The sequence below is a fragment of the Leucopleurus acutus genome, assembly GCF_964270905.1.
Source record: "Leucopleurus acutus genome assembly, chromosome: 5".
Taxonomy (NCBI): Eukaryota; Metazoa; Chordata; class Mammalia; order Artiodactyla; family Delphinidae; genus Leucopleurus; species Leucopleurus acutus.
The window spans coordinates 72,453,573-72,480,886 of record NC_139147.1 but is presented as its reverse complement, the minus strand read 5'-3'; the positions used below and the strand labels follow the sequence as shown (position 1 = coordinate 72,480,886).

The following is a 27,314-nucleotide window of genomic DNA, read 5'->3' as shown; positions in this document are numbered from 1 at the left end:
CTGACTACAAATTCTATCCTTAAGGCTGGCTCATAAATGGAACATAACTAGAAATTGGCAATGCACCTTCAGCTGCATGTTGTCCAGTACTGGGTTGTGGAATCAGATGGCTTTGGTTGGAATCCTAGTTCCATCATTTACTTAAGTGTGTGACCTCAGGACTAAACTGTGCCTCAGAGTTTCTTAGAGAAATGGCTGGTTCTAGGCCTGGACAGGGAAAATACAAGATGAGTCTATAGTGTCTTATAGTGTCAGAAGATAAGGAAGTACTTATAAAGGATAAGAGCATGTCAAAAGGACACAAGAAAGAGTTCCCAAAAGCCAATACTGGAATGATTTGAACAATAAAATTAATAAAGTAGTATATAATCCAAAGTATAAAATAAATATACATAATTCATATCGATACAAAAAAACTGAATAAATAAAATGGGGCGGGGGGACTAATCTTCCTTACAAAAGAATTCCAAATAATATATATGTAGATACATTCCCTTCTAGGAGCTGGAACTTAACTTCCCTCCCCATTTGATTGTAGGCTAGACTTCGTGACTCATTTCCAAAGAAAAGAGTATGGAAAGGGGAAAATAACACCACAATGGAAAAATCTGGCATTAACCAAGTGATCAAGGTTAACATCACTAGTGATAAGTCACAATGACATCATTAATCCTGACGTAATGTGTTGAGGAGCACAGTCCACCTCTGTGGTATTCTTCCCCAAACCCATATCTAGTCATGGGGGGAAAAATCAGATAAACCCAAACTGAGGGACATCCTACAAAATTCCTGACCAAAACTTCTCAAAACCGTCAAGGACATGAAAAACAAAGACAGATTGAGAAATTATTATAGAACAGAGGAGGCTAAGGAGACCTGACAATGTGGTATCCTGGAATTGAAAAAAAGACATTAGTGGAAAAACAGGTGAAATCCAAATAAAATCTAGAATTTAGTTAATAATAATGTACTAGTGTTGGCGTCTTTGCCTTGAGATACATTTTATGGTTTATGTAATGTTAATATTAGGGGAAGATGGGTGATAGTTATACAGGAAATCTACTATCTTTGTAACTTCTCTGTAAGTCTAAAATTATTCAAAAATAAGAACTCTAGGGGCTTCCCTGGTGGCGCAGTGGTTGAGAGTCCGCCTGCCGATGCTGGGGACACGGGTTCGTGCCCCGGTCCAGGAAGATCCCACATGCCATGGAGCGGCTGGGCCCATGAGCCATGGCCGCTGAGCCTGTGAGTCCGGAGCCTGTGCTCCGCAACGGGAGAGGCCACAACAGTGAGAGGCCCGCGTACCGAAAAAAAAAAAAAAAAAGAACTCTATTAAAAAAGGAATAAATTCCTCAAAAAGTTAAATATAGAGTAACCTACCATATGACCTAGCAACTTCACTTCCAGTATATGCCTAAGAGAGTTGAAAACACATGTCCGCACAAAAAACTTGCATATGAATGTTCACAGCAGCATTATTCGTGATAGCCGAAAGAGGAAAACAACCAAAATATCAACGGATGGACAAAATGTGTCATATCTATACAATGGAATACTGTTTGGCCACAAAAAGGAGTCAAGTACTGATACATGCTACAACATGAAATAAACCTTGAAAACATAAGTGAAAAAAGCCTGACACAAAAAGACCACAAATTATAAGATGCCATTTACATGAAATGTCTAGAACAGGCAAATCCACAGAGACAGAGAGTAGATGAGTGGTTGCTAGACAGTGAGGGGAATGGGACGTGACTTTGGGGGAATGAAAATATTCTGGTATTAGACATTGGTAACAGTTGCACAACCTTGTGAATATATTAAAACCACTGAACTGTACACTTTAAAATGGTAAATTTCAGCTATGTGAATTACATCTCAATTTAAAATAGGAATTAATAATATTTACCTCATAAAGATTAAATGAGTTAATAACTGAAGGCTGCTACTGTTACTATCATGATATTATTATTTATAAGATTCTATGCTAGAAGTTGGAGAAAGAAAAGAGGACTTAATTCTTCTCCAAGAGTTCATAATCTACTGGGAAAGACCAGCACATACATATTTAAGTTAGGTTATGCCCTTTATCAACATTTGTTCTCAACACATGCATATTAAAAGCCACTTTTGTTTCTTCAAAGCAGCAGTTCTCAAAACATTTTGGCCTCAAGACCACTTCACACTCTTAAAAATTACTGAGCATCTCAATTTTTGTTTATGTGCGTTCTATCTATATTCACTGTAAGAAATTAAAATGAGCTACTTAAAGTATTTACTTCATTAAACCCATTACATTACAATGTTATTCATAAATAACATTTTTATGAAAAATAAAATTTTCCAAAACAGAATATAGTGACAAGAGTGGCATTAGTTTACTTTTCTGCAAATCTTTTAAATGTCTGGCTTAGTAGAAGACAGTTGGATTCTCATATCTGCTTCTGCATTCAATTTATTGTGTTATGTTTTGGTTGAAGTATATGAAGAAAATCTGGTCTTACACAGATATGTAGCTGAAAAAGGGAGTATTTTAATAGCTTTCAGATAATTGTGGATATTCTTCTTTGATACTACAGCAAACTCAACCTTCATAAGGTTAGCTATGGACTCTGAAACCACAGCAATAAATTTTTTGTACTCTGTTACATTAAAGCCATTGAATTCTCTTGCACTTTGAATGGATCTTTTACCCATGAATGAATTTTGTAATGTCATGAATTGATTATCTGGAAAGTACTGGCTCACTCAATTATTAAGATATTCCAATGTTGACACTTCATTATACAATAAAAATAAAATCACATTCATTAATATCACCACTGATCTCATCAGAAAAGTCCAGGTATTGGGAACCTGTCAAACTCAAGAAAGTGAATACAAGTTTTCTAAAACTCTGATTTTCATTTGAAAATTTAAATTTTATCAATTAACAACAAATTCTGTCACTTCATTCATTTTCGAGAAAATGTCTGCCAAATACCTAAGTCTGAACAACCAGAGTTGTTCAGTGGGCCAGTCGTTCTTTCAAATAAAAATGGTGTTCCAGGAAATGGGGCCTTTTTAAGCTCAATCATATAAGTGGTTTTCTGTAAGACAACCATTTCGTACTTGATAAGTACCTTATGAGTACTTCCCATTTTGCTATACAAAATATTTTAAAAGTAAACTCAAAAGTAGAGATATAATAAGATTAGTAATTTCATTGTTTCAAGTACATTCTTTTTTTTTTTTTTTTTTTTTTTTTTGGCAGTACGCGGGCCTCTCACTGCTGTGGCCTCTCCCGTCGCGGAGCACAGGCCCCGGACGCGCAGGCTCAGCGGCCATGGCCCACGGGCCCAGCCGCTCCGCGGCACGTGGGATCCTCCCGGACCGGGGTACGAACCCGCGTCCCCCGCATTCGCAGGCGGACCCCCAACCACTGCGCCACCAGGGAAGCCCTCAAGTACATTCTTAAGTGAAACTGACTTTTAAAAAAAAAATTACAAGCACATAGCTATTGCCTTGAATGAGTTGTATTAAAGTACAGTCAGTTTTACCCACCACTGCTTTTGCATCATCAATGCAAATGTCAACACAGTGTAAAAAGGCAAAGAACACCTTAGTATTATTATGAAAAATAGGTTTTGACTCACAGACACCAAGGGTACCACAGATCACTCTTTGAGAACTGCTGCTTTAGAGTTTACCCCAGTTCCATACTTCACCCTCATAGTCCCAATTCTTTCTGATGTGCTACTAGGCAGCAGAAGACCCATATTTATTTCCTCCTATACTCTACAGAACACATTTTTGACATAGGAAAAGGTAAAAGGTAATCAATGGCTAGATTTCCAAGCTGGGGCACAAAAACCTAATCAAATCTTGAAAATGGTTCAAAATCTATACATATGTCATAATAATTACTACAGTGTTTTTTGCAACAAAACCCAGAAAGATGTCAGCCAGAGAGACTGTCATTTATATGAAAAATACCACCACCAAATTCTAAAGCAAACAACACTAACAAGGCAACTTTCAGAACACAGCCTTTCCTTATACTCTGGTTATTCAAAAAATTTTCTTTACTGCTTTATTTTAATATACTGTGCAGTAATTTTTAAAGTTTTCTGCACAAATTCAGTCCAATAAAACTAAAGAGGAGCTAATACGTTATTTGTTTCAGAACTTTCTTCTTTATCTACATTATAAAGCTAAACCAGCTATGTCTCAAGGAAATCCCAATTAACACGACGTACCCTATTAGGCAACACATGTCTAAACAAAATCTAAATTTTATAGGTCACAGATGTCCCTAATGAAATTACTCAAAATGACAAATATGACGGCAATAATTCTAAGTAATATGCCTCATAAGTGATTAGATGGTAGTAAATAAAAGCATGACCCTTGATAAAACATTGATGACTCTGCCACTAGCTAAGCTGAGGACTTGATCCCTTCATCTCATGATTTCTCTAATGAATCCGTCTTCAGCTGCTATTCAGAGGAAGAGGTTAGAAGAAGCCCTAACTAGCTTCCCAAAGAGTTTCTATACATTCAGCTTTTGTTTAGAGAAAGAAGTTAAAATTGGTTGACTAAAAATAACACGTGATAACACTCTCCCTGGCTATACGTTCCTCAGCAGCTACTGCCATTTAGGGCCATTTACTACCAAATCAATCTGATCTCACATGAGTGCACATAAATACTATACTTCATGTTCCCCAATATACCAAAGACTTTCCTGGCCTAAATCATCTTTGGGTATACATTTCTCCATTCTTAAATTTTCTTTATCCTTTTCTCTACCCAACCAAATGCTCAGTAAAAATTGTTTCCTATGTAAGGTCATACCTGTCTGTCCCTGTTCAAAAAGACCCCTCACATCCTCTGAATGCAAGTTACACAGGAATATAAATCCAGAGAGTATTGAAGATGGAATGGAATTCATTTGGTCCATCTTCCTTATTTTATTTGTGAAGAATCTGACTCACCAAAATGTAAGCAGTTTGCCTGAAGTCACACAAATCTAATTATTAACAGAACTAAGACCAGAATCCAAGTTTACTAACAACCCTTCATCTCATATTTTTCTAATTATATTAACATATCAGACCATTCTTTGGCAATGAATTACAACTGTGTATCATTAATTATTATTTTAAGTGTGTTCCTGCCCAAGACTTCAAGCAATTCAAAAGCAGGGATTATACAGTCTCTTCAATAAGTGGTGCTGGGAAAACTGGACAGCTACATGTAAAAGAATGAAATTAGAACATTCTCAAACACAATACACAAAAATACACTCAAAATGGATTAAGACCTAAATGTAAGACCAGGTACTATAGAACTCTTAGAGGAAAACATAGGCAGAACACTCTTTCACATAAATTGCAGTAGTATCTTTTGGATCCACCTCCTAGAGTAATGAAAATAAAAGCAAAAATAAACAAATGGGACCTAATTAAATTTAAAAGCTTTTGCACAGCAAAGGAAACCATAAACAAAACACAAAGACAACCTACAGATGGGAGAAAATATTTGCAAATGACGCAACTGACAAGGGTTTCATCTCCTAAATGTATAAACAGCCCATGCAGCTCAATATCTAAAAAAACAAACAACCCAATCAAAAAATGGGCAGAGGAATTCCCTGGCAGTCCTGTGGTTAGGACTCTGCACTTCCATTGCAGGGGGCACAGGTTTGATCCCTGGCTGGGGAACTAAGATCCTGCAAGCCGCATGGCACTGCCAAAAGAAAAAGAAAAAAAAAAGGCAGATCTAAATAGACAGTTCTCCAAAGAAGATGTACAGATGACCAAGAGGCACATGAAAAGATGCTCAAGGGACTTCCCTGGTGGTCCAGTGGCTAAGACTCCAAGCTCCCAATGCAGGGGGCCCGGTTCTATCCCAGTTTGGGGAACTAGATCCCACATGCCTCAACTAAAGATCCCAGAAGTGGCAACGAAGATCCCATGTGCCTCAAATAAGACCCAATGCAGTCAAATAAATAAATAAATATTAAAAAAGAAAAAAAGATGCTCAACATGGCTAATTATTAGAAAAATGCAAATCAAAATTACAATGAAGTATCACCTCACACCAGTCAGAATGGCCATGATCAAAAAGCCTACAAGCAATAAGTGCTGGAGACGGTGTGGAGAAAAGGGAATCCTCATACTCTGTTAGTGGGAATGTAAATGGTACAGCCAGTATGGAGAACAGTATGGAGGTCCCTTAAACAACTAAAAATAGAACTACCATATGATCCAGCAATCCCACTCCTGGGCATATATCTGGAGAAAACCATGGTTCAAAAGGATACATATACCCCAATGTTCACTGCAGCACTGTTTACTGTAGCCAAGAAAGGGAAGCAACCGGGCTTCCCTGGTGGCGCAGTGGTTGAGAGTCCACCTGCTGATGCAGGGGACATGGGTTTGTGCCCCGGTCCGGGAAGATCCCACATGCTGCGGAGCGGCTGGGCCCGTGAGCCATGGCCGCTGGGCCTGCACGTCCAGAGACTGTGCTCCACAACTGGAGAGGCCACAACAGTGAGAGGCCCGCGTACCGCAAAAAAAAAAAAAAAAAGAAAGGGAAGCAACCTAAATGTCCATCAACAGGTAAATAAAGAAAATGTGGTGTATGTATACAATGGAATATTACTCAGCCATTGAAAGGAATGAAATAATGCCATTTGCAGCAACATGGGTGGACCTGGAGATTATCATTACTAAGTGAAGTAAGTCAGACAGAGAAAGACAAATATCATATGATATCACTTATATTTGAATCTAAAAAATAATACAAATGAACTTTTTTACAAAACAGAAACAGACTCACAGAAATAGAAAACAAACTTATGGTTACCAATGGGGAAAGGTGAGGAAGAGGGATAAATTAAGAGTTTAGGATTAACATATACACACTATATAAAAATAGATAATGAACGAAGATCTAATGTATAGCACAGGGAACTTTACTCAATAGTCTGTAATAACTCATATGGTTAAAGAATCTGAAAAAGAATGGATACACGTATACATATAACTGTATCACTTTGCTATACACCTGAAATTAACACAACACTGTAAATCAACTATACTCCAATATAAAATAAAAATTTTTTTAAAAAGCAGGGATTATACTACTACTGCTGCTGCTACTACTACTATTATACCAATTACTATTTCCTTTAACACAAATCCTTCCATGTATCAGACAATAATGTGTACTGACTTACAGTAGTACACTCTGTACTGTTTTTCCTCAACTTTCTTGTATCAAACAGCATTTCACTAGACAACATATAAACTACCCTATATTAACAAAAATATCTTTGGAAAGATTTATACTTTTCCCCTAATAGCCAATTCATAGCCTTAGTCTTCAACTTTTCCATAAGGCAGTGTATTTTTTTCTTTATTGCTTCTACTGACAGTGTCAAATGGCTAAGAAGCACCAAGTGAAGATGTGATAAGGTTCTTTACATCTTATATTTTAGCAGAAACAACAAAGAATATAAAAACAATTCATTATAAAATACTGATTTACCAATGTTTTGCTCCACCATTACACAAAAATGTTTTATAAAAAAGGGCAAAATGATAAGGAATGCCTCTCTCCAAATCCTTTCACTTTTTGCTACTTTTCAGTGAAAAACAAGTAGGCGAAACAAAAAGCATGCCCAAAACACACTGTACTCTTCTAACAGGACCATTGTTTAATTGTGACACAACTCAAAAACAAACAATTCCTCAATTGTCTACTGAAGAAGATGAGGGGAAGCTAAATACACAACAGAAATGAAAAAAGGAGTGGTGTCTGGAACCAGTCAGTCCAACTAGGAAAAATTACTAAATTTATTATAATTCACTCATATCATCTATGGTACTCCAAGTACAAACCACATACTACTGAAAAACATGATTTTAAAAGCACAATTTTGCTTTATATTTTTTACTTACATTTTATATAAATACCAAACAAACCTTAATTTTTTAGTACCTTATGAATATAGTAATACAACACTATAAGACATCAAACAATCTCTCAATAAGCTCTAAGATTCCCAACATCACTGACCCTGAGTCTCTCCAAAAAAGCCTCAAATGCCTTTGAGAGCAAAAGCATTAATGAAAATATCCCAAATCACCCTAAGTGGATGGACAACACACACTATGAAAGGGAAGTTCACAAATCAGTAAGAAAGGAGTGTTTTCATTTGGTGGCAATGGCCGTAACATCAGGTCTATCAGTAGCAAAGCCTATCAGTAGCAAAGTCTATCAACAGCAAAGTAGAAAACAACTGGGGCACTGGTAAAGAATAAAGGAAAATAAAAAGAAACTCTGCTTCAAACTCAAATAAATAAAGGATTGGATAATGGAACAAATCTTTAAATATGCATGGATAAGCTAGTTAAGATGAAAGGGATGTTTCCATATGGTGCAAAGCAAAGTGAAATCAGGAACAAGAGAGTAAGCAATTTACTAATCCAGGTATTCTCAAGGGACTTCTGACTAAAGTTCTACTATGATGGCTGCCACAGGGGACAGGTGATAAAACCCAGAGTCTGCCAAAATTGGAGTCCCTCCCACAGAAGGCTAGCTATAATCTATATAAGAGTAAATCAGGAATAAATCCCTTTGCACAGAAGGGAATGAGAAAACCTTAAGCATTTTGAGCCCAGTAATAACAACAGAAGTGCAGGCAATGGGGAATCCCTGAGAAATCCTAACAACAAAATGCACGCTTGTGGTCTGAATTCATGCCACCCATGAGGTCCCCCCACATCCCAAACAGGTTTAATTGAATGTGGCTGTGTTGGTAGCACTCCCTAGTGAATGACAGAATCAAACATAAAGCCTCCTTGGGAGAAAACAACTTCAACACAGGTCTCAAAAAATACCCAAAGATCAAATTCTAACGAAAAGGAGCAGCTCATGGGGAAAATTCAAAAAACAAACAACACACTGTGACTGAGAACTAACCAAAACAGACTGGTGAAACAGATGTGAAATAATCTGACACAGAACATGTACAAGAAGCTCAAATATAAAAGCAGAAAAAAAGCAAATGTGAAAAACAACCATACAGAACTTTCAGTAAGAAAAAACATAATACCTGAAAATTAAAAATTGACATTTGAAGTAAAGAGCAGCATGGACTCAGTAGAAGAGAGAGTTAGTGAACTGGAAGATATATAGGAAGAAAGTACCTAGAATGCAGCACAAAAGACAAAGAGATAGAAAATATAAAAGAAAAGTAAAATGAGTAGGCTAGATGATCTAAGATACATCTATTTGGAGTTCCAGAAGGAGATGACAGAATGAATGAGGGACTCACTCACCAGATAAATTCGGGCTGAGAAATTTCTAAGGCCGATGAAGGACACAAATCTGTAAGTTGAAGAAACCTAATGAATCAAAAGCAGGATAAAATGTAATCTATGCACATCAAAGTGAAGACAAAACATAGTGAAATTAAGATAAAGTTCTTAATATCAGTCAAAGGAGAAAAAAGGATGAACCTCACAGAAGTGGCAGTTGGACTGTCAGCTTACTTTTTGATAATAGCAATGAAAGCAGCAAGACATTGGAATATCCTCAATGTATTGAGAGAAAAAGCGGCCAACACAAATTGCAGATTTAATAAAACTATCTTTCAAGAATACGGTTAAAATAAATACATTTTGAGAGAAAGAAAATTCCCAAAAGATTGGAATCACTATATACTTTTAACCAAAATCAATTAAGTTGGAAATCAATAACAAAAAGGTAACTAGGAAAAAACTCTATGAGTTTGTAAATATAAAACACCTCTTAAAAACTTATGGTTAAAAAAAAGGATATCATAATGGAAATGAGAAAATACTTAGAATTGAATGAGAATGAAAAACTATGTATCAAAATTTGCAGGATTAGGATAAACAAAATGTGGTGTATATATACTGCAGAGTATTATTTACCTTTAAAAGGAGATGAAATTTGATACATGCTCTAACAAGGATGAACTATGAAAACATTAAGTAAAATAAGCCAAACAAAAGGACAAATACTGTATAATTTCACGTATATGAGGTATCCAGAGTGGTCAAATTCAACAGAGACATAAAGTAGAATAGAGGTCACCAGGGCCTGGGGTGGGGGGTTTGTGAAATAGGGAGTTATTGTTTAATTGGTAGAGTTTGTATTCGGGATGATGAAAAAGTGTTGGAAATGGATAATGGTAGGAGTTGCTCAACACTGTGAGTGCACTTAATGCCAATGAACTACACACCTAAAAGAATGGTAAATTTTATGTTATGTATATTTTACCGCACACACAAAACAACCTTGCAAGATGTGATTAAAGCACTTAATGACACCTACAGTTCTGAATTTTACTTTAAAAAAGAACCAAAAATTAATGACTTAAGCATCCAACCTAAGAAGCAAAACAAAAAAAACCAAAAATAGCAAAATAAACCCAAAGAAAGTAGGAAGAAAAATAATAATTTAAGATAAAAGCAGAAACTGCTGAATGTAAGGCTATCATACAATAAAGAAGATCAATAAAGCTAAAAAGTTGAGTCTTAGACAAAACTAATGATACCTCTGGCAAAATTAACCAAGGAACAAAGAAATCACAAATAAACACTAACAGGAATGAAAAGGGGTTTTATCAGTAGTGAGCAGAGGTCACTAATACCAATATTCTGCAATGTGCCAACAAGTCTTCACAACTCTTGAACGTTCCACCATGCTCTGATTTATAATTAAAAAGACATATATATATAAAATTACCCGAACCTAGAGCACAGTTCTATTTTATACATAAAAGATACTTTTTACACAGTTTTAACACACACTGAGTTTTCCAGGTATGTAAACCACTATGAAATCAAGAAGAGCTTACACTTTGTTTTGCTCAGTTCTACCAAGAAGTTTATTCATCATTTGGAATATCATGTCACTGAAAGCAATGCACTCATGCTTGTTGAATCATCAAAGCAGTACACCTGCATGAGATTGCACTGTGACTGAACCTATGAGTATTAGATACAGGCCTATGATCACTTCATACTTTTGAAGTTGCTGTGATCAAGTATTTACAAATGGAAATATTATTTTATTAAAGTTTTCATGTTAGTTCTATTTTTTCCATTATATATTAATTTTCCTCCCAAAATTGATTTAGGGAAGTAGAGTAAGGCATTATATTGATTTTTCCCTGAAAAAAGGATAAAGTAAATAATCTGTGACTTTTAGTTTCATAGGAGAGCAGTAAAACATAGTGTCTAAAAAGAACAGACCCATGGCAGGGGGCGGGTGTTTCCCTGGTGGCCCAGTGGTTAGGATTCTGGGCTTCACTGCCGTGGCCTGGGTTCACCCCCTGGTTGGGGAACTAAGATCCTGCAAGCTGTGTAGCGGGAAAAAAAAAAAAAAAAAGTACAGACCCAGACACCCCATTGCTAGCAACCTATCCCAAAGACACACCAACAAAAATACAATACAAATAAACATATACACTAGACTGTTATTGTTGTATTATCTATAACAGCAAAAGACAGGAAGCATCTCAAATGGCCAAAAATAGGGGACTGCTTGAATTAACTATGGTGTATCACACACTAAAGTATTATGAAGCTGTAAAAATGAAGGAGGAAACCACTGTATGCATTGCCATGGAGTAATCTCAGGATATACTACTGATGAAAATGCAAGATGAGGGAAAAATGTATGTCTGGTATGCTACCACTTACCTAAGGGGAGAAAAAAAGGTGTATCAATACAAACACACACACACACACACACACACACGGTTATTATTACTTTTTTTAATGGAAGGATAAACCATAATTTTTTTTATGGTTGCTTTGGGGGGAGGGAAGAATAAAATGGAAGGGACTGAGTTAAAAGTTAGACTTCTCTGAACATATCTTGTTTTGTACATTTGTAAATTAACAATTTATTACCCTTTATTCCTTTTCCTGCAGCATTTTGCTAAACAAGAAGAAACAAGTGTCATTAATTGCAAATAATAAGACTGTCTACAAAATGCAAACAAAACTATGATGAATTATTAGGATAAACACAAATTTAGCAAAGTTGCAGGATAAAGAGGAATACACAAAATTCAACTGCATTTGTGCACACTAAACAGAAAATGAAATGGGGGGAGGGGGAAGATACCACTTATAATACCATTAAAAAGTCTGAAGTTCCTAGGACAGAAATTTCCAAACCTGCTTAGTTCATGGTGCCCATACTATTCTCAGTAATCATTTCATAGCACCTCTAAGCCAAAAGACATTCCTAACAGTTTCATTTAGTATTTAGTAGTTAGGTCCAAACAACTTCATTAGTATTTATCATTCACTCATCCTAAAAACGTAGTAACTACTGGAAAAAGCAATTGAATTTAAAAAAAAAACAACTTTTCTTTCTTTCTCTTCCAGGTACATTAGGTAAGCATGCACAACCTCTGAAACCTCGGACCCCACACACCCTCATTTCCTGTTCCACATTGATTTTCATACTTCTAATCTCAGCAACCATTTCACAAAGATAGACTTTACCAAATGTATCACAATCTAATGTTGAAACGTGGAACTTCCTAGAGCTAGAAGTTCACATTGTGTCCAATGGACATCCATCCATTCCCTGGTGGCGCAGTGGTTAAGAATCCACCTGCCAGTGCAGGGGACACAGGTTCGATCCCTGGTCCAGGAAGATCCCACTTGCCACAGAGCAACTAAGCCCGTGCGCCACAACTACTGAGCCTGCACTCTAGAGCCCATGAGCCACAACTACTGAGTCCGCATGCCACAACTAGTGAAGTCTGCATGCCTAGAGTCCGTGCACCACAAGAGAAGCCACCGCCATGAGAAGACCGCGCATCGCAACGAACAGTGGCCCCCACTCGCTGCAACTAGAGAAAGGCCATGGCAAGAAGACCCAACACAGCCAAATAAATAAAGTTCAAAAATAAATAAATAAATGAACATCCCATGGTGCTTTTAAGCTCAGTGGGGGTACTCCAGGACACCATGGCACAGTTTGGGAACTGTGGACCTAGAATCTTTATAGAGAGGAAAAATGAACTGAAAGACATTAAGACCTAAATAAACGGTGAGATACTAATGGTCACTAATTTAAAAACTCAATAATGTACAAATGCCACATTTCCTCAAACTAATCTATAGATTCAAAGCAATCCTAATCAAAGATCCAAGAGAGTTTTGTGAAAAATTGGACAGTTAATTCTAAAATCTATATGGAAGAGCAAGAGCATAGCAAAGATATTCCTGAAGAATAATGAAGAAATACTGTGAAATGAAAAGTCTTTATTAAAAAAAAAACTGGATCCTATACCAGATACCATGCCACTTATGCAACTTTTCCAATCTTTTTATTTCGCTTTACCTGTCTTTTCAAGCTACTATCCCAACAACCTGCTCTATACTGGGTGTGACCAACTTTTTCATTCAGGCACAACATGACAACACCCCTCTTCATTCTGAGCTGCACAATGCCATGGGATAGTGTGGCACCCACACACATGCAACCTGGTAGTGCAGGGGAGTTAACTGTGGAGTGAACCTATAACGAATGGTGATGAAACAGATAGAGCCCATCTCCTTAGATCATTTTTCTCATCCTGTTGGATGATCCCGTGAATGACTTTATAGTGTAACTTCCTGGGGGACAATACACTGGGATTGAGCAATCAGTTGCACTGCCATTCTGGCTACCACTTCACTCCCCTTTTCCTACACTGGGGAAATACTTTCTAATAATGTAAAGATATGTAAGCCTTCAGCCTCAAGCTCTGTTTTCTGGGGAATCCAGGTGAAGAAAGATTCCTACCTTGCCTCATACCAAAAAAATTTTAGATGAATTAAAGATTTAATGTGAAAGGCAAAATTCTAACTTTTAGAAGATTATATACGAGAATATCTGTATACAGAAGAATATCTTTATACAACACATGACTCTAAAGGAAAAGATTGATAAATATGACTACATTGTACACCACAGAATAAAAAGACAAGCCACAAACCAGGGTATAACTGCAACAAAAGTAACTGACAAAAACTGTATCAACAATAAATAAAGAATTCCTACAAAGAAATATGCAAAAGGCAAACAATCCAGTAAAAAAATGAGCAAATGACAAGAACAGGCATTTCATAGAAGACAACAAACAGTGAATAAACACATGAGAACAAGCCCAGTCTCATATGGAAATGTAAATTAAGGCCATTTGTAGATACCATCTAACACCTAGATTGGCAAAAATTAAGATACTTGACTGAAAACAAGGATGCAGAGCAAAGATAATTCTTATACACTGCTAGCAGGAGTATAAACCAGTAAAACTACTTCAGAAACAACTTGGTATTAGCTTATACAGTTGACTGACTGTACATTGTGCAACTCAGCAATTTTACTCCTGGATATAAATCCAAGAAACTCTTGCACATGTACAAATTATAAGAATATTCATAATAGCACTGTCATAACAGCAAAAGACTAAAAACAACCCTGTATTAGCCTGGGCTAGGCTATGCACTGGTAACAAACATATTCCCAAATCTCAATTGTTTAACACAACAAAAATTTCTAATGAACACTAAGCTTGAGGAAGTTTGTTCTTCTTAAGGTGATTTATGGATCTAGGTTGCTGCCATATTAAAGTTCCACTCCCTCAGCAAGCCACCACCAAAATGAGAGACTGAGGGTGCATATGGGCTCATAACTGTCTCAGTCCACGAGTGACATGCCTCACTTCCCCACTCATGGTTCAACAGAACCCAGCACATGCAATGCAATGCAATCGATAAATACCTGTTGAACAAATGCATGAGTACAGAGGGGTAAGAAATTATTTCTACCATTTCAAAATGATCTGTGAAAGAGCGTGACTGTGACTTGATAAATGACATAGGACAGATAGTTTCCATACATAAAAAGTGGGTGAATGATACTCCAGGTACTATCTATAGGTCACAAACGGCAAGCAGGCTTTACCTCACAGAGCTACTCTGAATGACCCAGAGCGGCTGCCTGTCATGTCATCCGTATGCTGTGACAGGAAGAATTCTGAGGCTGCATTCCACTTATGGGAGGATATGAAATAAAATAATCCAGTGAAGACAGGGAGACAAAAACCTCTCTCTTTGATTTAAAAAAAAATGGTTTTTAAAAGGAGAGGCAAGTTTTTAAAGAAAGAATATTCTTAAGCAGTATCAAACTGCATACAGGGCTTCCCTGGTGGCACAGTGGTTGAGAGTCCGCCTGCCGATGCAGGGGACATGGGTTCGTGTCCCGGTCCGGGAAGATCCCACATGCCGCGGAGCAGCTGGGCCCGTGAGCCACGGCCGCTGACCCTGCGCGTCCAGAGCCTGTGCTCCGCAACGGGAGAGGCCACAACAATGAGAGGCCCGCGTACCGCAAAAAAAAAACAAAAACAAAACCAAAAACTGCATACAGAGATTTTTTTTTTAAAAAAGGGAACACTTAAAAGTTTCCCTTTACCCCTACCTCCCTCTCCCTTAATCCCAACTTGACTAAACTGCTAATGACAGCAATTATGCCTTATTAGCTTTTATACTCCCAGCACATAGTACAGAGCTTGGCACATAGTATGTGCTCAACAAATGCTTACTATAACGAGCTGAGAGTAGTTGAATAAGTTATAGAAACAGATGTCGCCAAGGGATATGCATTTTAAAAAATGCCTTAAAAGAAGAAATGGATCTTGACCCAATTTTAGTAATCACATGAGTGATTGTAAAAAATTCAGTGATGTAAAAAAATTCTTCAAAAAGTATCAAGTTAAGATAGTTTGAGAAAATGAAGTGCTAGAATGTAGACAGACCAACCCTGAATGGAAATTTTTTTCAATGAAATTTATATATTTTATTTTAAAATAAATCATCTCTATTAACCCATTTTTCTTATTTTGAGGCTCTTATAGATGGTTACCTAGGAGCTCATGTTTGTTTCTTCGCATCGATATACTCTTTAATACACTTGTTCTAGTTCATTAATCTAGCTGTATGAGAAGTTTTGTGGAGAAACAAAATGGAAGCCGGGATTACGGGGAAGCTTTGTTACCATTTCCTAGGGAACCAGGGAGCAGTAGCTTGGGTGGTCCAGAAGTGAGAACAGATTTTTCAGAGAGCTCCTTGAAAGATGAACAAGTATTTGACAGGTAGAGAAAAAAGAGTTCATTTATTTTACCCTCTAGGCTCCTATGGGATTTTTTTAAGTTGCACACTTTGGTCTACAAATTAAAGGATAATCCTCAGACTGAGGTCAGCATCCTGTCTAAAATTATGCCTTGCGAGGCTCTGCTAAGTTCTGCTGCTTCTTGCTTTCACCTGAATGGGAATTTGCTCTTAAAGTCATCTTCAAATTATTTATCTTTAAAACTTTTTTCCTTATGAACACACCATTCTGTAAGCTGTGCTATCCAACACGGGTAGGCCATACTAAGCCACATATGGCTATTGAAATATAAATGAATTTAAATAAAATAAAATTGTTTCTTCGTCACACTAGCCATATTGGATAGCACAGATATAGAACATTTCCATCACTGCAACAAGTTCAAATTGGACAGTTCTAAACTGTTCATATACGGTCAGAGGATGAGTGCTTACTGTATCTAAAAGGCATAAAAACTAAACTTACACTAAAGTTTTAATGTTTTCCTAATTTTATCAAAACCAGGAATGCAAACAATTCACCTTTGTACCAACTTGGTTAAAAGGCAACAAGTCAACAGGAACTAGTCTGAATTTAGCAGTATAGGATATTTCTCTGAAAACATGCCTAACATTATATGTCCTAATCATTCATGAGCCAGTTATTGGTTAATACACAAGAACTTTGTTTCATTCTCTACAATTACTGTCTAACTTTTAAAAAATAAATGCCAATAAACACTGATATGGTATTATAAAGTCTTTCTCTTTCAGAATGGATATACTATGTATAACTGAATCACTTTGCTGTACACCCAAAACTAACACAACATTGTGAATCAACTATACTCCAATATAAAATAGAAATTAAATTAAAAAAATAAAGTCTTCCTCTTTCATGAGAATCCTGCAGCCTTTGCTATCTGGGGGGAATTAATCCCCATATCTCAAAAAGGGCAAGATTCAGTTTTCAATTTGTTTTCTCAGATTAAGTCTGCTAGAACCCTATTCCTAAGAGGAGGATTCATATGGAAATCTTTGAGCAAAGAGGAGACAAGCACAATGGACTTCTACGATACAACATTCCATCAGTGTGATTACAACAGAAAATACCTTCCTAATGGTCACTTAAAGAGCACGAAAGTGATGTCTAGTAATTATCTATTTGACAAACTTGTCTCTTTCACAAACGTGAAGTTACATAAATAAATCTCATTAACGCCAAAGACAGAAAGTTCCTCAAAATGCTAGTTTATATAATTTAGCATTATTATATTTCAAAGCCAACTTTTTTTCCTGTTAACGAAGATACAAAAGCAGCAGCAAGCGCCATCATGAAAAGCTTTTCCTCCCTACTATACCCACTATCTAGCCAGATTCTGTCAAACAATTAACAATGGTGCTCTTCATGGGTAATAGAACTGACTGCTTTTCCCTTCTTTATCTAGAGACTATAGACAAAAATACTTGTCTAATTTTTATAAAATGAACATGTACTATTTTTCTAATGAGGAAAAACAGTTAAGTCATTTTCTTTTTTTTTAATTTATTTATTTATTTTTGGTTGCATTGGGTCTTTGTTGCTGTGCGTGGGCTTTCTCTAGTTGCAGCAAGGGGGGACTACTTAACTCTTCGTTGCACTGCGCAGGCTTCTCATTGCGGTGGCTTCTCTTGTTGCAGAGCACAGGCTCTAAGCGCGTGGGCTTCAATGGTTGTGGCGCTCAGGCCTTGTTGCTCCGTGGCATATGGGATCTTCCTGGACCAGGGCTCAAACCCATGTCCCCTGCATTGGCAGGTGGGTTCTTAACCACTGTGCCACCAGGGAAGCCCTAAGTCATTTTCAATTAAAAAAAAAAACCCTAGTCATGTTACAAGGGCTCTTTCAAATAGTACTTCTTCCTTAACTGTCATAACCTGATAGGATCTCTGAGCTCCTGCAGCACTATTACCATTACCGTGCGGATTTCTGATTTAGTGTCTTTCAATTCCAAATTCATCCTTTTTGTCTACTGTGAAAACAGATCTGGGATCTTCAAGTATTTTTCTTTGGCCAGTTGGCATGATGCTAAACTTAATCAGTAGAGGGCACAGGAGAGACATTGTAGTAGAAAAGTTTTGTTTTGCTTCGTGGTTCTGGAGCCCTTGCTCACAGGCTCCTCTAGCACCAGGCTTCTATAGGGCAAGGTGGCCAGCAGCATACCCAGCAGCTTCCTCACACTTTCTTCTTGGGAGGTTTCGTAGTGGAGTTAACACCTCCCTGTGAACAACTTTACGAGCACCCTAGGGAGCAGATGTCCAGCACCATATCAACTTCTCTGTCATTCAGTCACCCACAGCCATGCTCTGTCCAACAAGGTCTGGACCTTCCCCTTCTCGGGGAAGAAGGACTCTTCCCTAGGTGCTGAGATATGAGCCCCAGGGGTAGTAGTTGCTCCTTATTTCTGTTATTCTTATGTTCTTTGGAGTTCTATGTACTTTTTACTACTAGCTAATCCTTCACTATTCCATTCTCCTGCTATAGTCAATAATTCTTTCCATGTTCAAATTATTGTGTGGTCTCTCTCGTGGTTGGACCCAGAGTGATACAGTCCTATCTATTAATTTGACACTTACACACTTCCTTGAACTTCAGTCGACCAACTTCTAACTTTTCTTCTTTCTACAAGATTATAAACTCCTGGCTGCCAAGGAACACTTTTCATACTTCTCTGTATCAATCTGACACTGTGTAACATAATGCTCTTTAACACAGAAGCACCAACGAATGTTTAAAATCACACTTCAAATGATTCATAAATACTCTATTACACCTTCATTAGTTTAAGGCCACTAGAAACATGTTCTAATAACCCACTTTTTTTTCCAGAATTTTCACCACCAAAAGCATAAGTAATTTGAATACTATAAGAATGTATTCCTCAGTATTCCTAGACTATAAGGTTTCAAAGTCAGAACAGCCTGTGGACTTAGACCTTCTAGACCTTGTAAGATAGGAGATAATGAATGCTCATGCTCACAGACTGTTCATGGCTACAGAGTCAAAAAGGGGCTGAGAATGACTAATGCTTATTTTTGTATAAATGTGAACAATAAGGTAAAAAATTATGTTCAGAATAAGGATATAACAGCCAAGTGACTATTTATTTACAAACAAATAAGTATATTGGGATTTCAGGGTGACATGGTTGGAAGTATAAGAGGCTTTGTGGTAAGCTTCTACTCTGTGCTTCTGAACACCTAGCAGAAACCCCTTCAACAAGAACAATATCATCAACACTGAGGGTCCTATGAGAAAAACTGGGAGGACAGAGGGCTACCTTCACTGGCCCCAAATCCAATTTGCCTTGTTATCTTTTGCTAAAAATGTACCCTCTAGCTTATCCCAATAAAATATAACCAGCTTATATGAAATCTGTATGCAGTGCTTATTTTCATCAAGCCTCAAAACCAGCCCTCTGTGGGATTAATTCAATAGCAAATTAGAATTGGTAGCCATACCCGGAAGTGAGAAAATACAAGAATCAAGCAACTGCCTTGAGTTCAAACATGGAAAAAGGTGAACTACTTTTCAAATGCCTTTTAGTAACTTAAAGCAGTACCTCTGGAAGAGTGTTATGTGGACTGGCTATCTATTACCCGTACTGAATGAAATACAAAAATTGAGAATAAGTGTTTAGAAACTTTCAGAGCAATTTGACAGAGTGATTTGCCATTGACTCTAACAACGATTGGGGCTTGTATTTTTGCCTGATTTTTCTTTCATTTCCATTTTATGGTATTGTACAAAAGTTATTAGCCCATTACAGAAAATTTCTAAGAAGCATTCATCTAAAATACTCAATTCTGAACATAAAATGCTTTCCCAAAGGAGATGAAGTTAAACAAATGGCCAATAAGCACGTGAAAAGATACTCAACTTCATCAGTGATCAGAGAAATGCAAATCAAAACCACAATGAGATACCATCTCACACCCATTAGGATGGCTATAATCAAAAGACAGAAAATAGCAAGTATTAGTGAGGATGTAGAGAAACTGGAATCCTCATATACTGCTGGCAGGATTGCAAAACGATGCAGTTGCTCTGTAAAACAGTCTGGCAGCTTCTCAAAAGCTTAAACATGGAGTTACTATATGACTCAGCAATTCCACTCCTATGTATATAAATGAAATGGAATATTATTCAGCCATATAAAGGAATGAAGTACTCATACATGCTACAATATGGATGAACCTTGAAAACCTTGTGCTAAATGAAACCAATCATAAAAGACTACATATTGTATGAATCTGCTTATATGTCCAGAATAGACAAACTTATAGACAGAAAATAGATCTGTGAAAATAGATCTTGCCTGGGGCAAGGGGGTACAATTCGGGGTAAAATGAGTGACTGTTGTTGGGTGTAAGATTTCCCCTTGCAGTAATGTAAATATTCTGGTATTAGACAGTGGTGATGGTTGTACAACCTTGTGAATACGACAGAAACAACAACAAAAACCCACTTAATTGTACATCTTTGGAAGGGTGGATTTTATCATATACAAATTATATCTCATGTTTTTAAATTTAAGGGAAAAGAAAGAAACCACGGTGGGGCAGATGTAGTGGAGAAAGCAACGGGGACTGATGGAAACAGGCAGAGGCAAAGATGGAAGGTCTGCCTCTGTTGAGGAAGATAGGAAAAATGTGGAAGTAAAAAGGTTTGTTTTCCCATTTTTAAGAAATTAGCATTCTTGGAGGAAAACAATTTTTGAAAATCATTTGCTTCAGGATTTCATAATACTATCGAAATAACCTAATTCTCAAAACTATCTATGCTTCCCAAGACAGCTTCCTCAACTTCTAAGTTGCTATAGCCTAATAATTGTTATTTACTGTCCCCAAATCCACTCTCGGTCTCTCCCAGTCTATTCTTTACAGCACAGGGAGCCACTTTAAAATACATAAAACTTTATCATTTCAGTCCCCTTCTTAAAGCCTTTAAGTAGGATACTTAAGATGAAGCCCAGTAGTGCATGCATGATCAGGCCCCTCATTTTCCAGACTCATCTCTCTGTAGACCTTCCCTCAACAGGCTTTAAGTTTTGTCTATTCTTTCAGTTTCTCTAATAGCCATCTCAGGCCTTCACACACGACCTTTCCGGAAAACTTTCTGTTCAGTGACCAATCATCCAGTTTCCCTGGAACTGGGGGAGTTATACTGGGACACAAGATTTTCAGTGCTAAACCCAGGAAAGCCCGGGGCAAACTGGGATTGAATGGGTCTCCCTACTTTCTGTTCACCACCCCTACCTGTCAAACACCTACTTCAAGTATTACTGGCCTAAACGTCACTTTCTCAGGAAACCTTCTCTAATACCTCCTCACTCCCATCCCAGGCACATTATTTTATTGTCTTAACATTCATCACACTGTATTTGCTTTTAAAAGTCTGTCTACCCTAACTACGTTATAAACTCCACAGGCATGGATCCAGGGAGCATTCTGTTGACCATTACATCATTAATACCTAACACTGTGTCTAGTTCATGTGTCTCAGAGATGAGTATTGTTGAATGAATAAATCAATCAATGAAAGGTGTATCTGTGATGGCATCGGAGCCAAGTAAAGTTTGTTTCCTTTTTTTTTTAGATGTTGGGGGTAGGAGTTTATTAATTAATTAATTTATTTTTGCTGTGTTGGGTCTTCATTTCCGTGCGAGGGCTTTCTCTAGTTGTGGTAAGCGGGGGCCACTCTTCATCGCTGTGCGCGGGCCTCTCGCTATTGTGGCCTCTCTTGTTGCGGAGCACAGGCTCCAGACGCGCAGACTCAGTAGTTGTGGCTCACGGGCCTAGTTGCTCCATGGCATGTGGGATCCTCCCACACCAGGGCTCGAACCCGTGTCCCCTGCATTAGCAGGCAGATTCTCAACCACTGCACCACCAGGGAAGCCCTGTTTCCTTTTTTAGGCTAGGGTAGACCCAGGAAATTTTGAAGATATTTTCACTATTCTATCTTCTTTAAGATCACTATTCTAGAAAGCTAAGATAATTAAATGCTCCATTTATCTCGATCCTCACAACTGATAAAACTCATCCAAGCACCTCACCTTAACTACTGTATATTCAAAATAAGACCAGCAGGACATTAGTCTAAATTCTCACTACTCAACCCCTATTACAAGCATTTCTCCATTTACAACAGATCATACTCCTACCCAGGAGATGGGATTCTAGGCAACAGGAACAATAAGAATGATCTAGTTCATAAGACAAAAGGGCACATAGGAGCAAGTAGAGGGAAATAAGACTGTTAAGTGGGACCAGAAAGTTGCAGGTGCTGGGCAATGGGGAACACCTGGAAGTTCGAGAGGTTTGGTTTTAAGTGTCTTTTATTCTCATAATAAAAGTAGTACAAGGTCATTACAAAGAAACCCAAACCAGAATAAAATTTAAAGAAAAACAGAATATCCATAATACACTTCCCAGAAAGAACTGGTTTTTACATTTCACACTAGAAGCAGGAAAACAACATGGTTGAAGAATGAAAAAATTCTTAGTATGTCCTTCCTAAGTCACTGAAATATTTATTTTGTGAATACAATGTGTCGGATGTTAGAGATCAAAGATAACTGAGATGTAGTCTCAGTTTTGCGCTCACCATCATTGGGAAAAGAGTAACAAATGACTACTCCGAAATGAGATAAGAGCTGACAAGGATGAGTGGAATGCAGTGGAAAAGAGGACCCAGAGCTCCTATGCATATTAAAGTAATTAGGCAAAGAAATCAGAACTGGCCTTTGAAGGATGAGAAAGAACTTGCCAAGCAAAAAGAGAGGAAGGTCTCAGGTAAACAGAGGAAGCAGTGTGTTAAAGAAACTTTGTAATCGAAATGTGATCCTCCTTTTATTCTTCTTCCCCTTGGCCTTCACCCAATCACTACACTAAAAAAGTGAAACTATGACTAACCATGAAAGAAGTAAAGGGGTGAGACTCAGAAAATGCTACAAAAGTGCCTACAAGGTAGTGAATGGTGAAGCAACGAACAACAAATTAAAAAGTTAAAAAAGAAGTAAGAAGAAATGTGTTCAACAGTGAAGTCTAGCTTTCCTCAAGTTTGGTCGCAAAACCCAAATGGTGATTCAAAATGAAAAAAGAGGAGAGAGGCAACAAACACAGATCTTCCTTAAGATGGGGCTACATAACGATACGTATGTTGAAAATACCGTTAAGTCGAAAATGCATTTAATACACCTAAACCTATCAAGGAACATCATAGCCCAGCCTACCTTAAACATGCTCAAAACACATTAGCTGACAGTTGAGCAAAATCATCTAACACAAGGCCTATTTTATAACAAAGAGTTGAATATCTCTTGTAGTTTATTGAATGCTGTACTTAAATTAAAGTGAACGAGAGAATGGTAGTATGGGTATAGAACGGTTGTTAAGTGTATCACAAGTGTATACCTTTGTGATTGCATGGCTGACTGGGAGCTACAGCTCGCTGCCTCTGCCCAGCACCACCAGAGTACTGAACCTTGTATAGCTGGCCTAGAAAAAGATCAAAATTCAAAGTATGGTTTCTACTGAATGCATAGCACTTCTACACCATAGTAAAGTCAAAAAATAGTAAGTAGGGGGACTGTATGTATATAAAAAGTGTTCAACTAGACATCAAAAAGATGCAAATTGTAACAAGATGCCATTTTTCTACAATCAAAGTGAAAACTTATCAATCTAAGACCTTATACTGAAAAATGAAGGTCAACTGCAGACTGATTATTTGATTACTTAGGTGGTTATCTAAGTTAAACAAAAACTGAAACCAGTTTATTGTAGTAAAAAATAGTATTGTATCAGAAGTCACCATGGAGTCTATCCCACACTTCCAGGAAGACAATTTATATAAAATCTTTGAAGGCTTTTCATTAGCTATAAGGTCACACAATCTCAACTAAGAAAAGATTCATGACCCATCTATGCTCTGTTTCATAAAAGAAAGTTTGACCATTTGCCTAAAAGAAGGCAATACTTCTATTTGGAGACCCGAAGTCTGCCTCAAAGAAACAAGCTAGTCAGTCATCCTTGCTAAGCCATTTCTTGCTATATAGAAGTGGGTTCTGTGACAGCTGGAGCTCCTTATCATCTCTTCTGATCTTTCTACATACATTTAGGAGACTGCCATGCAAGTTCCAGAAAACAAGTATCTTTCTATGTGCCTGTGTGTATGTAAGGTTCAAGTGGAGCTGTAAATGGGCAGAAAAACCTGCATTGGTACATGGCTTCCTGGGAGGTGTAGTCACACAAGCAAAGTGCTGTGTTGTGGGTACTTGGTTAGAATCAGGAAGAGCCCTAATAGTAGCACATGCTAGAAACCAGAGTACCATAAGATCCCACCATCCTAGCCCAGAACTACCCTATAAGATGAATGCCAATTTATCACTGGAACTCAGGCTAGGTGCTGTGTGTGTTTATCCTTTAGCAATACACCTAAGAAGAGGTTTCAACCAGAATCCCAGTCAACTGTAGAGGCAAGGACAATCAATCCCACAAATGTTTCTGACAAATGCATACCAGGTAACAGATAACTGTTACCATTCAAGGATGAATAAGCAGGAAAAAATCCAACATTGACCCCAACAAAAAATAATGCAGCACAAGAAAGAGACAAAATTACCTTTCACAGAAGCAGAATCTAACTTAGAAGGTGAATTAAAATTACTTCAGGACAGGGACTTCCCTGGTGGCTCAGTGGTTAAGAATCCGCCTGCCAATGCAGGAGACATGGGTTCGAGCCCTGGTCAGGGAAGATCCCACATGCCATGGAGCAACTAAGCCTGTGCACCACAACCACTAAGCATGCGCTCTAGAGCCCACGAGCCACAACTACTGAGTCCATGTGCCACAACTACTGAAACCCGCCTGCCTAGAACCCATGCTCCACAACAGGGGAAACCACCGCAATGAGAAGCCCGCGCACTGCAACAAAGAGTAGCTCCACTCACCGCAACTAGAGAAAGCCTGCATGTAGCAAGGAAGACCCAACACAGCCAAAAATAAATAATAAATAAATTTTTTAAAAAATGACTTCAAGACACAGAATTAAGTTCCAAACACTGTTTGGTAAAATCCATGAAACAGGCATATATGAAGAGAAAAGACCAAGATGAAATGAGAGTAATTTAAGAAGAAAATGGAGTGGAGTAAATTTTTAAAGGATGTAAAGAAACTAAAAAAACCCTACATTGGAGGTAATAAAGGAAAATCAAATGAGTGCTAAAGACAAACATTCAAGAAGCTCACACAAAAGACAGAAATGATAAGCCAACCTAATTACTATAAGTGTTTTCAAGGAAGAAAAAAGAACTAAAAATAACCAAAAATATTTCTGGAAATGAAAAAAAAGTATGAAGACCGTAAGGAGTTAATGTATCAGGCAACATTAATAAACAGGTACAAGACACAATCAGTCAAAATATCTCAATAAAAAGAAAAAGGAAGATTCCTAGCACCATCAGATATAGGAAGCTCTGAAACAAAATTAATGCGAGACCACATGGCATGAAAGTTTCTGTGGACATTAGTGACCTAATAATTATTATATGTGCCTTCCAGTTACTCCTATATTAAATGAAAATTTATGTTAGCTGACATACATGATGACTCAATTTAAATGTAAGATTGAGAAACTGACAATGAACATTAAAGTGAGGGCTGGTTAAGAGAATAAGCCAGTCTTCAGTTATGGGGAGTCAAAGTATAATTTTCTTTTTCAGACTGACAAATCAGAAATTGTTATTTTTTTAAATTTTAGATTTACAGTTGAATTCACTTCAAGTATAGATTAGTTGGCTTTAAGACACTGACAGACAACAGGATAAACACACACACTATGGAATATTATTCAGCCTCAAAAAGGAATTAAGTACTAATAAATGCTATAACATGGATGAACCTTGAAAACATGCTACATGAAATAAGCCAGACACAAAAGGACAAACATTGTATGATTCCACTTATATGAATCATCTAGAAACGGCAAAATCATAAGAGAAAGTAGATTAGAGACAGTCACCAGGGGTTGTGGGTAGGGAGGAACAGGGAGTCAGTGTTTAATGAGTGTAGATTCTGTTAGGGAAGATGAAAAATTCTGGAGATGGATGGTGATGATGGTTGCACAACAATGTAAGTGTACTTAATGCCAAAGAACTGTATACAGTTGACCCTGAACAGCTTGGGGGTTGGGGCGCGACCCTCCACACAGTCAAAAATCTGAGTATAACTTATAGTCTGGCTCTCCATATACATGGTTCCTCCAAATCCAAAGTTCCTTTGTATCTGCAGTTCTGCATCCTAGGATTCAACCATCCTTGGATAGTGCAGTACTATAGTATTTACTACTGAAAAAAATCCACGTATAAGTGGACCTGCACAGTTCAAACTCGTGTTGTTCAAGGGTTAACTTTACTTTAAAATGGTTAAGATGATAACTTTACATTATGTATATTTTACAAAAATGTAGAAGCAGTAGCAATGAATCATTAAAAAACAGAAGCATTAAATAACAGAAACACACCCAACAGAATTAACTATCACAATACACATAAATGTTTTAAGTATTCACTTTGGATTAAAACAAAAATAAACTATATGTAATTTAAAAGAGATACAACTAAAAATGGCATGGAAAGACAAGGTTGGATAATAATTTATTTAACAAAGAATAACAGGACAGATGGAAATTTAAGATAAGTAAAATACGAGACTTAGAAAGATTAAATATGACAATTATTTTTATTGATTAGGTGTAATACAGATCTTTAGCAGTATAGAACTTAAACATGCATCAATAATATTACACCAAAAACATGATAAAAATCATTAGGATAGAGAGAACATGAAGACAAGCCACAGAGTGGAAGAAAATATTTGCAAAAGAAGTATCTGATATAAAGATGCTCAGTCTCATACATCATTAGGGAATTGCAAATTAAAACAGTGAGATAGCACTACACACCTATTAGAATGGCTAAAATCCAAAGCACTAACATCAAATGCTCATGAGGATTTGAGCAACAGGAACTCTCATTCACTGTTGGTAGGAAAGCAAAATGGTTCAGCCACTTTGAAAGACAGTTTTAGCAGATTCTT

At 37.3% G+C, this 27,314-nt stretch overlaps 1 protein-coding gene across 3 annotated transcripts in view; it reads right to left on the bottom strand.

The window, feature by feature from the left end:
* The window catches only part of PAK2 (p21 (RAC1) activated kinase 2), an 82,061-nt gene that overhangs the window by 44,394 nt on the left and 10,353 nt on the right, over positions 1-27,314 (bottom strand). The window contains exon 1 of one of the 3 annotated variants that reach the window (XM_082839790.1): positions 9,333-9,351. The exons of the other annotated variants lie outside the window; for them this stretch is intronic. The gene's annotated coding sequence lies outside the window, so the exon portion shown is untranslated. Of the gene's footprint in view, positions 1-9,332; positions 9,352-27,314 lie in introns of those variants that run through there. 3 annotated transcript variants of the gene reach the window in all.